Genomic DNA, 16651 nt, shown 5'->3' with positions numbered 1-16651 from the left:
TGGTTCCCTTTAACCATAACTATGAACTCTTAGTAATAGGGGATGGGAAAACTAGTCTTGCGTGGGTCAATCAGGGACTCCTTCTGCCCCATCACTTTTAAACAAATTGTAGAGTCTCCAAGCTTTTGGGTTGAAACCACATCCTCTTGGTGAATGCCGAGAGCAGGGGTCCTCAAACTACAACCTGTGGGCCACATGCAGACAGCCGAGGACGTTGATCCTTTCTGCCGGGTGTATGTGCCCCATTTATTTTTTTTTGAACTTCAAATCAAGATGTGCAGTGTGCACATGAATTTGTTCGTAATATTTGTTTTTTAAACTATAGTCTTTCCTTCAAAAGGCCTGAGGGATAGTGAACTGGCCCCTTGGGTAAACAGCTTAAGGACCCCTGCCCTAAGGTATCCTGGACTTAGGGGTTATTAATCTCCCAGCCCTGAAACATCCCTGAACATTCTACGCGTTGTAGGAGGCACCATGGGAATTTGGACCCCGGGTAATTTACAAGCCTTTACTGCAATTGAACCCAAGAAAATTCAAAATGGCTTAGGCAGTTACTCTATTTTGGTCACTTTTGACTCGTCCTGCACTAGCCCATTATTTCCATTTAACTCTATAACGCGAAGCATGATGTTTTCATAACATTAAAAATGTATATATTAATACATATATATATATTTATAACTATGAAAGTCCACAACAAAAAGAAAATTTTTTCCCAAAATTAAAATTGAAGCGTTATAGGGTTAAAAAGAAGGATGGGTCTTATCAGCGGGTCCAAGAGCTTAGCATCATAAATGAATCAGTGATCCGACTGCACCTAGTAGTGCCCAAACCTGTGCCCTCCTAGGGGAAAATGTGAATGCTTTTATCCCTCTTCCTGTACTTCCAATGAACAAACACACATGTCTGGTAATCCTAAGATTATTTTTGTTTCCTGTGACACTCACCTAATTTCAAGGCCACTGCCACCTCACAAGCTTAGCCTTGTCGTAGTCAAACTGTTCACCTTTTAGACCGTTTGTTTTTCTCAGAAGTTATGGGGTGATTAAAGCTTCTGAACCAAGTGTGCCAGGTCCACGATTACCATCTCCTGGACCACCTCAACCTTATCCATCCTGGATAAAGTTGCCCTCAATGGACAACCCCTCCCAGCAGTGTAGGAAGGGTATGGACCCAAAGCCCCACTTCGCCCGTTTTGCCAGCAGGAAGTAGCTAGAGATGTCGTCGCCCAGTACCCCAAAGATTTGGGTCCATATCTCTTCAGGGGGGCAAATGTTAGGTAGCTATGCTAGGGACTGGGGCATCCGTTATGCATGCCCATAGGGCCAAGATAAGAGCCCAGTTAGGAGAGGCACCCTGTGCATGCTCAGAGGTCCAGATTTCTGGCCATGAAGGGGAGGTCACCTGGGTGGTTCCTGTACCTGGATTGACCAATCTAGGCCATGTAAATTCAATTCAGCCACTGGGGTCGGCCAGACTTGCCCATCACGCCTCCCTAACGCTCATAAAACTCTCTTGAGTGCAGACCAGGCTTCTGCATGATTTCTCTCTCACTCAGGAAGGCTCTTTGGAGGCAGCTGTGCTGCACATGAGTGGCTGGTGGATACCGTTCAGATGCATGGCTTTCTGCTTGCAAGGGTTTTTGTCTCAGCTGACTGTAAGGGAGGAGGTAGTACGTCTGGATCACAGAGTATCCATGTCCACAAACGAGGCTGCTCATTCCACAGTCCTGGAAGTGCTTTATGAAAACCCTCTGCTTTGCAATGTCACTCCTTGTAGATTAGAGTGGGAGGGGCTGGGACCAAGGTATGCTGCCTCTTACTCCCACTTGCAGGTTTCTGGATGCTGATTGTATCTCTTACAGCATCAGTTAGTGGGCTTGTTGTCTGCCTCAGGCTTTGTTCACGGAGATCCTCCAGCTAGTTGGTGGTGTGTGCGCATGAGCAGAGGCTTCCTGCCAATCCCCCATGAGTAGTAGAGCTCCCATGGTGTGGACTCCATGAAAGCCTTGCCCCAGGCAGCACGCTTACAAAGGAGGGTGGGCCCTGCAGGACAGAGGACCATTCCCCCTGTGGAATGGCCTCAGAGATCCACCTCCCTCTCTGGCCAGCTGCTGGGGCTGTGGGTCCTAAGCATCATGGCTGACTCAGTAATAGACACAGGGTGAGGCGACTCCAGTAGCTGTTTTGACTGGTCTAATCCAGCCTGAGATCATCCTTGCATGAGCCCTCTGCCAAGATTATTTTTGTTTCTTTTATGATCTTTTCATTAGTGGCTCCTACAACACTAACCACAATCCATAAATACATCAGCTGTTTGAAGCACATCTGTACATTAATTGCCCTCCTTATTCACAAAATATCCACTCTCCACCCAAGCCCCTGGCCTCAGCTCCTCATTTTTCCCCCCTCAATGCCCGCCACCCATTCCTCATCAATCCTTGGAAATGTACTAATTCTTTTGCCTTATCTTCACCCACCTTTCTTTTGAGGTCAATGAAGATCCTTGTAATCGGTTCCCACTTTCCATCCTGCCCTTCCTCCACCCTCCCAGTATCTCCACTCATAACACTGGTAAAGGGCCCATCCACTCTGGATTCCCCTTGTTTGAAATTCCTATCGGTACTAGAATACTTTCTCTAGTTTGGCCAGATTAGTATGGTAGAACTGGGATCATGATAGTGGGGCAAGAGAAAGCATTAAGAACTAGAGGAAAGTTGTGTTTCATCTTTGCTGTCTCATACCCTGTATTCTTTAATCTCCACTCTGAGATCCTTCTGTAAGGGGATGTCCAGTGCACTGCAAATAGGTTTTGGGTCTATACCCGGCAGTCCCCTCTCATTCTCCATGATAAGATTTTTTTGTTCTCATGATGCCTGTTGCCTTATCCCTTTAAAACTTTGTGATCACACAGGCTGGTATGCTTTCTCCATGTGGGCTCTGTTGCTTCAGAGCCAGATGGCTGTTTCTTTGCCCTCAGGCCTTTAAGACCCCACACGCTATATCTTTAGGTAGCTGGACACCATCGGCTTTCTTCACCACATTTGCTTATGCAGCCGCTTTGTGGTCAGTGATTGTGTAGGGAAGGTGAGCATCTTAGAATGCCAATTTAATAGAACAGTGTTATTGCAATGAGGGAGTCCTTGAGCGGAGGCCCTATGTCCATCTGCTACCTTAATACTAAATCTATAAACATAATGGACATAGATCTATTTCCCCATGCCCCTTTGTAAATATATGTACATATGTACATGCCTTTATTTAGACGTCTATAACTGGCCCTTGCTTCCCAGCTCACTCTTCTATACCCTTTGATTTTCCTCTTGTGCCCACTGCCATGCTCAGTCTTCTTTTGGGTTTCAGTAATTCCTCTTGGTTACATTACCTTTGATCACGCCCTACCAGGCCTCCTACATCCCCCTCACTACCATTTTCCATCACTTGTTGTACCCTTGTCTCTGGGTTTCTTTACACCACTTCCTTTCCCCCCACCGTCCTCACTCCCATGCCCAATGGAAAGGGCCGGTCACATGTTTACTCCTCCAGATTGTTCATCCAGCCTCTCTTAATTAGACAGACCTGTAAAGGTAATAACATGCACAAAACAAGACTGAGCTAAACCAAGCAGCAAAAAGAAAAAAAACAAAAACAAAAATGAAAACAAAACCCAACCCAAATCCAATGACACTAAAAGAAAACAACACTAACGAGAAAGAAAAGTACAAGGACTGTGTGGTGAACTTTAGGAGTGTTTTCCAGTCCAGTCTGTGGGGGCACCGAACCCTGACCACAAAGTCCACCTTTGGCATTCCCCGGGGACTTTGATGCTCCGTTTTCTTACTCTTCCGCTGCACTCTCTTAGTGTCATGCATCGAAGTGGCAGGATCAGTTCGGGCGCAGTTCCCACACTGTGTGTCCAGTGTTGTCCCCTCTAAGGCTATGGGTCTTTGAGGGACGTTTCTCATCGTGGGGCTGCCCATGTGGTCTTCTCTGTGGATTGGCTTCTCTGATTGGGAACATCATCCTCAAGGTGTATTGGGCCAGGGTGTGCTCCATTCTCCCCTCCTCCCCCTTGTTCTGCCCTGTGTTCTCTGATCAGATATGTCCCTCTCCGTGAGCTGCAGATCCGGTGCCATCCTGTGATACAATCTTTTGGTGCTGCAAGGATGTGGGGGGGTGGGTATCAGCTCAGATCTTTTGAGAGTCCAGGAGATATTGACTGCTCGATGGGCACAGTTCTGTGGGGCACCGTGCTCTTGGTCCAGACGCTGGTTGTGAATATGACTTTGTTGTTAACCAGTTGTGTGTCTCTGGGTCAACTCCCGTGTGTTTTTGAGTGAGTTTTCTAATCTGCAAAGTAAATGTACAGGATTATCCAGACTCCCATGTCAGCAAGTTATCGAGAGGGGTTAATCAGAGACTGTTTCATATAGTGTGTACCTGCGCGCCGCATTCTAGACCTGCGATGGCAATTATGAGCTCAGGATAGAGATGGTGTCCAGCAGGTAACATACGTGGCTCCATATTGAAACAGGAAGCCCACTGTGTAGATTTGGTCCTTCCGTTGATGGCCACCGGCCACCTAGTCTTCTCCCGCTATAACTGCTTCACTGGCTCAGCAGCTGAGCCAGAAGCCAGTGATATCATAACCAGGTGGCTAACTGGGCCAAAGGGCTGATAGATATTTGTTATCTTGTTGTCTTGGGAAACCCACCTACCCTCCATGCAAACCTTCTGGTGTGAGTTATCTGTGGAAGGAATCATAGGCTCACAGTAATTCACATCTTTCTTCTTGAAAATGTGCCCATATTCCTTTCTGAACCTGACAAGGTGGCCCCTGTGTCCACCAAGAAATTTACTGCCTGGCCTCCTACTTGGAGAGTTAGCCTGGGCTTTTGGCGGCGAAGTGAAACAGAGCCCTGACCCCTTCATTGAGCTTCTTCAAGCATTATTGTCTCTTGCTTGGGTCTTTCTCGTTGCAGATGAGGCCCATCCACTCTAGTGGAGGGTCGTGCACCTCTCCTGGGGTTTTCAAGGCACTGATTTTTCCAGTGTCCTTCTTTCCTGCAGTAGGCACATTGGTCCTTCCCCATGGCTTGGCGGTGCCCAGAGGTTAGTCTCTCCGTGAGTGGGCCATGCTCTCCTTTTCCTGAGTCTCTGGGGTATCTCATGGCAATTACGATTATTTTAGCTAGCTTCTTTGTCTCTGTCGTGCTAGGGTCATCTCTGTTGGTATACACTCAATGAGCCACTTGTACCAAATCGCTAAGATTTTTCCCTTCAAACCCTTCCCACTTCTTTGTCATGTCTGAGGCAGACTGACTGAGTAATAAAGGCAGTACTTATTGCCCTCCTGTTTTCAGTGCCTCCAGGCCGTTAGGGGTATAAAGCCCGTAGGCTTCCCTCAGCCACTCTAGAAAGGCAGGCGGACATTCTCTTATAGGAACCTGAAAATTCTCACTGACCTTAGATAAATTCATAGGTTTCCTAGCTCTTCTGCAGAGGGTCATGTAAGAGCAATGGTTGATACCTGGTAAAGCCCTCTGGGCCTTGCTAGGAATTGAGATCCCACATTGTTGGTGTAGTGGCCAAAAGAGTTTCTCTCAAGTGGGGAGTGCCCGCTCGCTGACCATCAGGTTCACTGACTGCTTACTGGGCCTCTGTCTGGAAGGGCTACCCTCCTCCGTTGTGAACAGCACCTGGAGAAGTTGTTGGCAAGCATTCCAGGTGGGCTGATGAGTATGGAAGTCATACCAGTACTAGTGTGTGTGGGGGGCTGCTTGTTAGGGGTGGGGGTGAATTTGGGGGGCCGGTGGGGGAGGGAGTGACTCAATAAGGGCCTGTTAGAAGTTTTCTATTTCTGGACCCTAGAAACCTTATGGGGCGGGGGTTGAAAGAAAGGGTTTGAAGCCAGCTCTCCCACTCCCAGAGTTCTCCTGCAAAATGGGATAAAGCCGATTAGGGGAGAGTGATTGGGAGGGGAGGGGAGGGGAGGGGAGGGGGGAGGGGGAGGGGAGGGGAGAGGGGTAGGGGAGGGGAGAGGTGAGGGAAGGGAGGGGTGAGGGAGGGGAGGGGTGGGGGAGGGGAGGGGCGGGGGAGGGTGATGGGGAGGGATGGCCTCCACCTATGTGGTTTTGGGAACTTGGACCGTTTGTTTTTCCGGTCCTTCCATGTTTCCTGAAACCTTGGAAACAAGGGCCCTTTCTTTGCAGGAGGGAGTAAGTCTTTTGTATTTGCAGGCTTCTTAGTGGCAATGTCAGCCCACACTTGAAGTAACGGGATCAGATCGGGATATCCTGGTTCCCTTTAACCATAACTATGAACTTTTAGTAATAGGGGATGGGAAAACTAGTCTTGCGTGGGTCAATCAGGGACTCCTTCTGCCCCATCACTTTTAAACAAATTGTAGAGTCTCCAAGCTTTTGGGTTGAAACCACATCCTCTTGGTGAATGCCGAGAGCAGGGGTTCTCAAACTACAACCTGTGGGCCACATGCAGACAGCCGAGGACGTTGATCCTTTCTGCCGGGTGTATGTGCCACATTTTTTTTTTTTTGAACTTCAAATCAAGATGTGCAGTGTGCACATGAATTTGTTCGTAATATTTGTTTTTTTAAACTATAGTCTTTCCTTCAAAAGGCCTGAGGGATAGTGAACTGGCCCCTTGGGTAAACAGTTTAAGGACCCCTGCCCTAAGGTATCCTGGACTTAGGGGTTATTAATCTCCCAGCCCTGAAACATCCCTGAACATTCTACGCGTTGTAGGAGGCACCATGGGAATTTGGAACCCGGGTAATTTACAAGCCTTTACTCCAATTGAACCCAAGAAAATTCAAAATGGCTTAGGCAGTTACTCTATTTTGGTCACTTTTGACTCGTCCTGCACTAGCCCATTATTTCCATTTAACTCTATAACGCGAAGCATGATGTTTTCATAACATTAAAAATGTATATATTAATGCATATATATATATTTATAACTATGAAAGTCCACAACAAAAAGAAAATTTTTTCCCAAAATTAAAATTGAAGCGTTATAGGGTTAAAAAGAAGGATGGGTCTTATCAGCGGGTCCAAGAGCTTAGCATCATAAATGAATCAGTGATCCGACTGCACCTAGTAGTGCCCAAACCTGTGCCCTCCTAGGGGAAAATGTGAATGCTTTTATCCCTCTTCCTGTACTTCCAATGAACAAACACACATGTCTGGTAATCCTAAGATTATTTTTGTTTCCTGTGACACTCACCTAATTTCAAGGCCACTGCCACCTCACAAGCTTAGCCTTGTCGTAGTCAAACTGTTCACCTTTTAGACCGTTTGTTTTTCTCAGAAGTTATGGGGTGATTAAAGCTTCTGAACCAAGTGTGCCAGGTCCACGACTACCATCTCCTGGACCACCTCAACCTTATCCATCCTGGATAAAGTTGCCCTCAATGGACAACCCCTCCCAGCAGTGTAGGAAGGGTATGGACCCAAAGCCCCACTTCTCCCGTTTTGCCAGCAGGAAGTAGCTAGAGATGTCGTCGCCCAGTACCCCAAAGATTTGGGTCCATATCTCTTCAGGGGGGCAAATGTTAGGTAGCTATGCTAGGGACTGGGGCATCCGTTATGCATGCCCATAGGGCCAAGATAAGAGCCCAGTTAGGAGAGGCACCCTGTGCATGCTCAGAGGTCCAGATTTCTGGCCATGAAGGGGAGGTCACCTGGGTGGTTCCTGTACCTGGATTGACCAATCTAGGCCATGTAAATTCAATTCAGCCACTGGGGTCGGCCAGACTTGCCCATCACGCCTCCCTAACGCTCATAAAACTCTCTTGAGTGCAGACCAGGCTTCTGCATGATTTCTCTCTCACTCAGGAAGGCTCTTTGGAGGCAGCTGTGCTGCACATGAGTGGCTGGTGGATACTGTTCAGATGCATGGCTTTCTGCTTGCAAGGGTTTTTGTCTCAGCTGACTGTAAGGGAGGAGGTAGTACGTCTGGATCACAGAGTATCCATGTCCACAAACGAGGCTGCTCATTCCACAGTCCTGGAAGTGCTTTATGAAAACCCTCTGCTTTGCAATGTCACTCCTTGTAGATTAGAGTGGGAGGGGCTGGGACCAAGGTATGCTGCCTCTTACTCCCACTTGCAGGTTTCTGGATGCTGATTGTATCTCTTACAGCATCAGTTAGTGGGCTTGTTGTCTGCCTCAGGCTTTGTTCACGGAGATCCTCCAGCTAGTTGGTGGTGTGTGCGCATGAGCAGAGGCTTCCTGCCAATCCCCCATGAGTAGTAGAGCTCCCATGGTGTGGACTCCATGAAAGCCTTGCCCCAGGCAGCACGCTTACAAAGGAGGGTGGGCCCTGCAGGACAGAGGACCATTCCCCCTGTGGAATGGCCTCAGAGATCCACCTCCCTCTCTGGCCAGCTGCTGGGGCTGTGGGTCCTAAGCATCATGGCTGACTCAGTAATAGACACAGGGTGAGGCGACTCCAGTAGCTGTTTTGACTGGTCTAATCCAGCCTGAGATCATCCTTGCATGAGCCCTCTGCCAAGATTATTTTTGTTTCTTTTATGATCTTTTCATTAGTGGCTCCTACAACACTAACCACAATCCATAAATACATCAGCTGTTTGAAGCACATCTGTACATTAATTGCCCTCCTTATTCACAAAATATCCACTCTCCACCCAAGCCCCTGGCCTCAGCTCCTCATTTTTCCCCCCTCAATGCCCGCCACCCATCCCTCATCAATCCTTGGAAATGTACTAATTCTTTTGCCTTATCTTCACCCACCTTTCTTTTGAGGTCAATGAAGATCCTTGTAATCGGTTCCCACTTTCCATCCTGCCCTTCCTCCACCCTCCCAGTATCTCCACTCATAACACTGGTAAAGGGCCCATCCACTCTGGATTCCCCTTGTTTGAAATTCCTATCGGTACTAGAATACTTTCTCTAGTTTGGCCAGATTAGTATGGTAGAACTGGGATCATGATAGTGGGGCAAGAGAAAGCATTAAGAACTAGAGGAAAGTTGTGTTTCATCTTTGCTGTCTCATACCCTGTATTCTTTAATCTCCACTCTGAGATCCTTCTGTAAGGGGATGTCCAGTGCACTGCAAATAGGTTTTGGGTCTATACCCGGCAGTCCCCTCTCATTCTCCATGATAAGATTTTTTTGTTCTCATGATGCCTGTTGCCTTATCCCTTTAAAACTTTGTGATCACACAGGCTGGTATGCTTTCTCCATGTGGGCTCTGTTGCTTCAGAGCCAGATGGCTGTTTCTTTGCCCTCAGGCCTTTAAGACCCCACACGCTATATCTTTAGGTAGCTGGACACCATCGGCTTTCTTCACCACATTTGCTTATGCAGCCGCTTTGTGGTCAGTGATTGTGTAGGGAAGGTGAGCATCTTAGAATGCCAATTTAATAGAACAGTGTTATTGCAATGAGGGAGTCCTTGAGCAGAGGCCCTATGTCCATCTGCTACCTTAATACTAAATCTATAAACATATGGACATAGATCTATTTCCCCATGCCCCTTTGTAAATATATGTACATATGTACATGCCTTTATTTAGACGTCTATAACTGGCCCTTGCTTCCCAGCTCACTCTTCTATACCCTTTGATTTTCCTCTTGTGCCCACTGCCATGCTCAGTCTTCTTTTGGGTTTCAGTAATTCCTCTTGGTTACATTACCTTTGATCACGCCCTACCAGGCCTCCTACATCCCCCTCACTACCATTTTCCATCACTTGTTGTACCCTTGTCTCTGGGTTTCTTTACACCACTTCCTTTCCCCCCACCGTCCTCACTCCCATGCCCAATGGAAAGGGCCGGTCACATGTTTACTCCTCCAGATTGTTCATCCAGCCTCTCTTAATTAGACAGACCTGTAAAGGTAATAACATGCACAAAACAAGACTGAGCTAAACCAAGCAGCAAAAAGAAAAAAAACAAAAACAAAAATGAAAACAAAACCCAACCCAAATCCAATGACACTAAAAGAAAACAACACTAACGAGAAAGAAAAGTACAAGGACTGTGTGGTGAACTTTAGGAGTGTTTTCCAGTCCAGTCTGTGGGGGCACCGAACCCTGACCACAAAGTCCACCTTTGGCATTCCCCGGGGACTTTGATGCTCCGTTTTCTTACTCTTCCGCTGCACTCTCTTAGTGTCATGCATCGAAGTGGCAGGATCAGTTCGGGCGCAGTTCCCACACTGTGTGTCCAGTGTTGTCCCCTCTAAGGCTATGGGTCTTTGAGGGACGTTTCTCATCGTGGGGCTGCCCATGTGGTCTTCTCTGTGGATTGGCTTCTCTGATTGGGAACATCATCCTCAAGGTGTATTGGGCCAGGGTGTGCTCCATTCTCCCCTCCTCCCCCTTGTTCTGCCCTGTGTTCTCTGATCAGATATGTCCCTCTCCGTGAGCTGCAGATCCGGTGCCATCCTGTGAAATACAATCTTTTGGTGCTGCAAGGATGTGGGGGGGTGGGTATCAGCTCAGATCTTTTGAGAGAGAGTCCAGGAGATATTGACTGCTCGATGGGCACAGTTCTGTGGGGCACCGTGCTCTTGGTCCAGACGCTGGTTGTGAATATGACTTTGTTGTTAACCAGTTGTGTGTCTCTGGGTCAACTCCCGTGTGTTTTTGAGTGAGTTTTCTAATCTGCAAAGTAAATGTACAGGATTATCCAGACTCCCATGTCAGCAAGTTATCGAGAGGGGTTAATCAGAGACTGTTTCATATAGTGTGTACCTGCGCGCCGCATTCTAGACCTGCGATGGCAATTATGAGCTCAGGATAGAGATGGTGTCCAGCAGGTAACATACGTGGCTCCATATTGAAACAGGAAGCCCACTGTGTAGATTTGGTCCTTCCGTTGATGGCCACCGGCCACCTAGTCTTCTCCCGCTATAACTGCTTCACTGGCTCAGCAGCTGAGCCAGAAGCCAGTGATATCATAACCAGGTGGCTAACTGGGCCAAAGGGCTGATAGATATTTGTTATCTTGTTGTCTTGGGAAACCCACCTACCCTCCATGCAAACCTTCTGGTGTGAGTTATCTGTGGAAGGAATCATAGGCTCACAGTAATTCACATCTTTCTTCTTGAAAATGTGCCCATATTCCTTTCTGAACCTGACAAGGTGGCCCCTGTGTCCACCAAGAAATTTACTGCCTGGCCTCCTACTTGGAGAGTTAGCCTGGGCTTTTGGCGGCGAAGTGAAACAGAGCCCTGACCCCTTCATTGAGCTTCTTCAAGCATTATTGTCTCTTGCTTGGGTCTTTCTACGTGCAGATGAGGCCCATCCACTCTAGTGGAGGGTCGTGCACCTCTCCTGGGGTTTTCAAGGCACTGATTTTTCCAGTGTCCTTCTTTCCTGCAGTAGGCACATTGGTCCTTCCCCATGGCTTGGCGGTGCCCAGAGGTTAGTCTCTCCGTGAGTGGGCCATGCTCTCCTTTTCCTGAGTCTCTGGGGTATCTCATGGCAATTACGATTATTTTAGCTAGCTTCTTTGTCTCTGTCGTGCTAGGGTCATCTCTGTTGGTATACACTCAATGAGCCACTTGTACCAAATCGCTAAGATTTTTCCCTTCAAACCCTTCCCACTTCTTTGTCATGTCTGAGGCAGACTGACTGAGTAATAAAGGCAGTACTTATTGCCCTCCTGTTTTCAGTGCCTCCGGGCCGTTAGGGGTATAAAGCCCGTAGGCTTCCCTCAGCCACTCTAGAAAGGCAGGCGGACATTCTCTTATAGGAACCTGAAAATTCTCACTGACCTTAGATAAATTCATAGGTTTCCTAGCTCTTCTGCAGAGGGTCATGTAAGAGCAATGGTTGATACCTGGTAAAGCCCTCTGGGCCTTGCTAGGAATTGAGATCCCACATTGTTGGTGTAGTGGCCAAAAGAGTTTCTCTCAAGTGGGGAGTGCCCGCTCGCTGACCATCAGGTTCACTGACTGCTTACTGGGCCTCTGTCTGGAAGGGCTACCCTCCTCCGTTGTGAACAGCACCTGGAGAAGTTGTTGGCAAGCATTCCAGGTGGGCTGATGAGTATGGAAGTCATACCAGTACTAGTGTGTGTGGGGGGCTGCTTGTTAGGGGTGGGGGGTGAATTTGGGGGGCCGGTGGGGGAGGGAGTGACTCAATAAGGGCCTGTTAGAAGTTTTCTATTTCTGGACCCTAGAAACCTTATGGGGCGGGGGTTGAAAGAAAGGGTTTGAAGCCAGCTCTCCCACTCCCAGAGTTCTCCTGCAAAATGGGATAAAGCCGATTAGGGGAGAGTGATGGGGAGGGGAGGGGAGGGGAGGGGAGGGGAGGGGAGGGGAGGGGGGTGGGGTAGGGGAGGGGAGGGGAGAGGTGAGGGAAGGGAGGGGTGAGGGAGGGGAGGGGTGGGGGAGGGGAGGGGCGGGGGAGGGTGATGGGGAGGGATGGCCTCCACCTATGTGGTTTTGGGAACTTGGACCGTTTGTTTTTCCGGTCCTTCCATGTTTCCTGAAACCTTGGAAACAAGGGCCCTTTCTTTGCAGGAGGGAGTAAGTCTTTTGTATTTGCAGGCTTCTTAGTGGCAATGTCAGCCCACACTTGAAGTAACGGGATCAGATCGGGATATCCTGGTTCCCTTTAACCATAACTATGAACTCTTAGTAATAGGGGATGGGAAAACTAGTCTTGCGTGGGTCAATCAGGGACTCCTTCTGCCCCATCACTTTTAAACAAATTGTAGAGTCTCCAAGCTTTTGGGTTGAAACCACATCCTCTTGGTGAATGCCGAGAGCAGGGGTCCTCAAACTACAACCTGTGGGCCACATGCAGACAGCCGAGGACGTTGATCCTTTCTGCCGGGTGTATGTGCCCCATTTATTTTTTTTTTGAACTTCAAATCAAGATGTGCAGTGTGCACATGAATTTGTTCGTAATATTTGTTTTTTTAAACTATAGTCTTTCCTTCAAAAGGCCTGAGGGATAGTGAACTGGCCCCTTGGGTAAACAGTTTAAGGACCCCTGCCCTAAGGTATCCTGGACTTAGGGGTTATTAATCTCCCAGCCCTGAAACATCCCTGAACATTCTTCCCGTTGTAGGAGGCACCTTGGGAATTTGGACCCCGGGTAATTTACAAGCCTTTACTCCAATTGAACCCAAGAAAATTCAAAATGGCTTAGGCAGTTACTCTATTTTGGTCACTTTTGACTCGTCCTGCACTACCCCATTATTTCCATTTAACTCTATAACGCGAAGCATGATGTTTTCATAACATTAAAAATGTATATATTAATACATATATATATATATATATTTATAACTATGAAAGTCCACAACAAAAAGAAAATTTTTTCCCAAAATTAAAATTGAAGCGTTATAGGGTTAAAAAGAAGGATGGGTCTTATCAGCGGGTCCAAGAGCTTAGCATCATAAATGAATCAGTGATCCGACTGCACCTAGTAGTGCCCAAACCTGTGCCCTCCTAGGGGAAAATGTGAATGCTTTTATCCCTCTTCCTGTACTTCCAATGAACAAACACACATGTCTGGTAATCCTAAGATTATTTTTGTTTCCTGTGACACTCACCTAATTTCAAGGCCACTGCCACCTCACAAGCTTAGCCTTGTCGTAGTCAAACTGTTCACCTTTTAGACCGTTTGTTTTTCTCAGAAGTTATGGGGTGATTAAAGCTTCTGAACCAAGTGTGCCAGGTCCACGACTACCATCTCCTGGACCACCTCAACCTTATCCATCCTGGATAAAGTTGCCCTCAATGGACAACCCCTCCCAGCAGTGTAGGAAGGGTATGGACCCAAAGCCCCACTTCTCCCGTTTTGCCAGCAGGAAGTAGCTAGAGATGTCGTCGCCCAGTACCCCAAAGATTTGGGTCCATATCTCTTCAGGGGGGCAAATGTTAGGTAGCTATGCTAGGGACTGGGGCATCCGTTATGCATGCCCATAGGGCCAAGATAAGAGCCCAGTTAGGAGAGGCACCCTGTGCATGCTCAGAGGTCCAGATTTCTGGCCATGAAGGGGAGGTCACCTGGGTGGTTCCTGTACCTGGATTGACCAATCTAGGCCATGTAAATTCAATTCAGCCACTGGGGTCGGCCAGACTTGCCCATCACGCCTCCCTAACGCTCATAAAACTCTCTTGAGTGCAGACCAGGCTTCTGCATGATTTCTCTCTCACTCAGGAAGGCTCTTTGGAGGCAGCTGTGCTGCACATGAGTGGCTGGTGGATACTGTTCAGATGCATGGCTTTCTGCTTGCAAGGGTTTTTGTCTCAGCTGACTGTAAGGGAGGAGGTAGTACGTCTGGATCACAGAGTATCCATGTCCACAAACGAGGCTGCTCATTCCACAGTCCTGGAAGTGCTTTATGAAAACCCTCTGCTTTGCAATGTCACTCCTTGTAGATTAGAGTGGGAGGGGCTGGGACCAAGGTATGCTGCCTCTTACTCCCACTTGCAGGTTTCTGGATGCTGATTGTATCTCTTACAGCATCAGTTAGTGGGCTTGTTGTCTGCCTCAGGCTTTGTTCACGGAGATCCTCCAGCTAGTTGGTGGTGTGTGCGCATGAGCAGAGGCTTCCTGCCAATCCCCCATGAGTAGTAGAGCTCCCATGGTGTGGACTCCATGAAAGCCTTGCCCCAGGCAGCACGCTTACAAAGGAGGGTGGGCCCTGCAGGACAGAGGACCATTCCCCCTGTGGAATGGCCTCAGAGATCCACCTCCCTCTCTGGCCAGCTGCTGGGGCTGTGGGTCCTAAGCATCATGGCTGACTCAGTAATAGACACAGGGTGAGGCGACTCCAGTAGCTGTTTTGACTGGTCTAATCCAGCCTGAGATCATCCTTGCATGAGCCCTCTGCCAAGATTATTTTTGTTTCTTTTATGATCTTTTCATTAGTGGCTCCTACAACACTAACCACAATCCATAAATACATCAGCTGTTTGAAGCACATCTGTACATTAATTGCCCTCCTTATTCACAAAATATCCACTCTCCACCCAAGCCCCTGGCCTCAGCTCCTCATTTTTCCCCCCTCAATGCCCGCCACCCATCCCTCATCAATCCTTGGAAATGTACTAATTCTTTTGCCTTATCTTCACCCACCTTTCTTTTGAGGTCAATGAAGATCCTTGTAATCGGTTCCCACTTTCCATCCTGCCCTTCCTCCACCCTCCCAGTATCTCCACTCATAACACTGGTAAAGGGCCCATCCACTCTGGATTCCCCTTGTTTGAAATTCCTATCGGTACTAGAATACTTTCTCTAGTTTGGCCAGATTAGTATGGTAGAACTGGGATCATGATAGTGGGGCAAGAGAAAGCATTAAGAACTAGAGGAAAGTTGTGTTTCATCTTTGCTGTCTCATACCCTGTATTCTTTAATCCCCACTCTGAGATCCTTCTGTAAGGGGATGTCCAGTGCACTGCAAATAGGTTTTGGGTCTATACCCGGCAGTCCCCTCTCATTCTCCATGATAAGATTTTTTTGTTCTCATGATGCCTGTTGCCTTATGCCTTTAAAACTTTGTGATCACACAGGCTGGTATGCTTTCTCCATGTGGGCTCTGTTGCTTCAGAGCCAGATGGCTGTTTCTTTACCCTCAGGCCTTTAAGACCCCACACGCTATATCTTTAGGTAGCTGGACACCATCGGCTTTCTTCACCACATTTGCTTATGCAGCCGCTTTGTGGTCAGTGATTGTGTAGGGAAGGTGAGCATCTTAGAATGCCAATTTAATAGAACAGTGTTATTGCAATGAGGGAGTCCTTGAGCGGAGGCCCTATGTCCATCTGCTACCTTAATACTAAATCTATAAACATATGGACATAGATCTATTTCCCCATGCCCCTTTGTAAATATATGTACATATGTACATGCCTTTATTTAGACGTCTATAACTGGCCCTTGCTTCCCAGCTCACTCTTCTATACCCTTTGATTTTCCTCTTGTGCCCACTGCCATGCTCAGTCTTCTTTTGGGTTTCAGTAATTCCTCTTGGTTACATTACCTTTGATCACGCCCTACCAGGCCTCCTACATCCCCCTCACTACCATTTTCCATCACTTGTTGTACCCTTGTCTCTGGGTTTCTTTACACCACTTCCTTTCCCCCCACCGTGCTCACTCCCATGCCCAATGGAAAGGGCCGGTCACATGTTTACTCCTCCAGATTGTTCATCCAGCCTCTCTTAATTAGACAGACCTGTAAAGGTAATAACATGCACAAAACAAGACTGAGCTAAACCAAGCAGCAAAAAGAAAAAAAAACAAACAAAAATGAAAACAAAACCCAACCCAAATCCAATGACACTAAAAGAAAACAACACTAACCAGAAAGAAAAGAACAAGGACTGTGTGGTGAACTTTAGGAGTGTTTTCCAGTCCAGTCTGTGGGGGCACCGAACCCTGACCACAAAGTCCACCTTTGGCATTCCCCGGGGACTTTGATGCTCCGTTTTCTTACTCTTCCGCTGCACTCTCTTAGTGTCATGCATCGAAGTGGCAGGATCAGTTCGGGCGCAGTTCCCACACTGTGTGTCCAGTGTTGTCCCCTCTAAGGCTATGGGTCTTTGAGGGACGTTTCTCATCGTGGGGCTGCCCATGTGGTCTTCTCTGTGGATTGGCTTCTCTGATTGGGAACATCATCCTCAAGGTGTATTGGGCCAGG

The sequence above is a fragment of the Tenrec ecaudatus genome, assembly GCF_050624435.1.
Source record: "Tenrec ecaudatus isolate mTenEca1 chromosome 5 unlocalized genomic scaffold, mTenEca1.hap1 SUPER_5_unloc_6, whole genome shotgun sequence".
Taxonomy (NCBI): domain Eukaryota; kingdom Metazoa; phylum Chordata; class Mammalia; order Afrosoricida; family Tenrecidae; genus Tenrec; species Tenrec ecaudatus.
The sequence above is the reverse complement of the archived record's forward strand: the minus strand, read 5'-3'. Positions refer to the sequence as shown.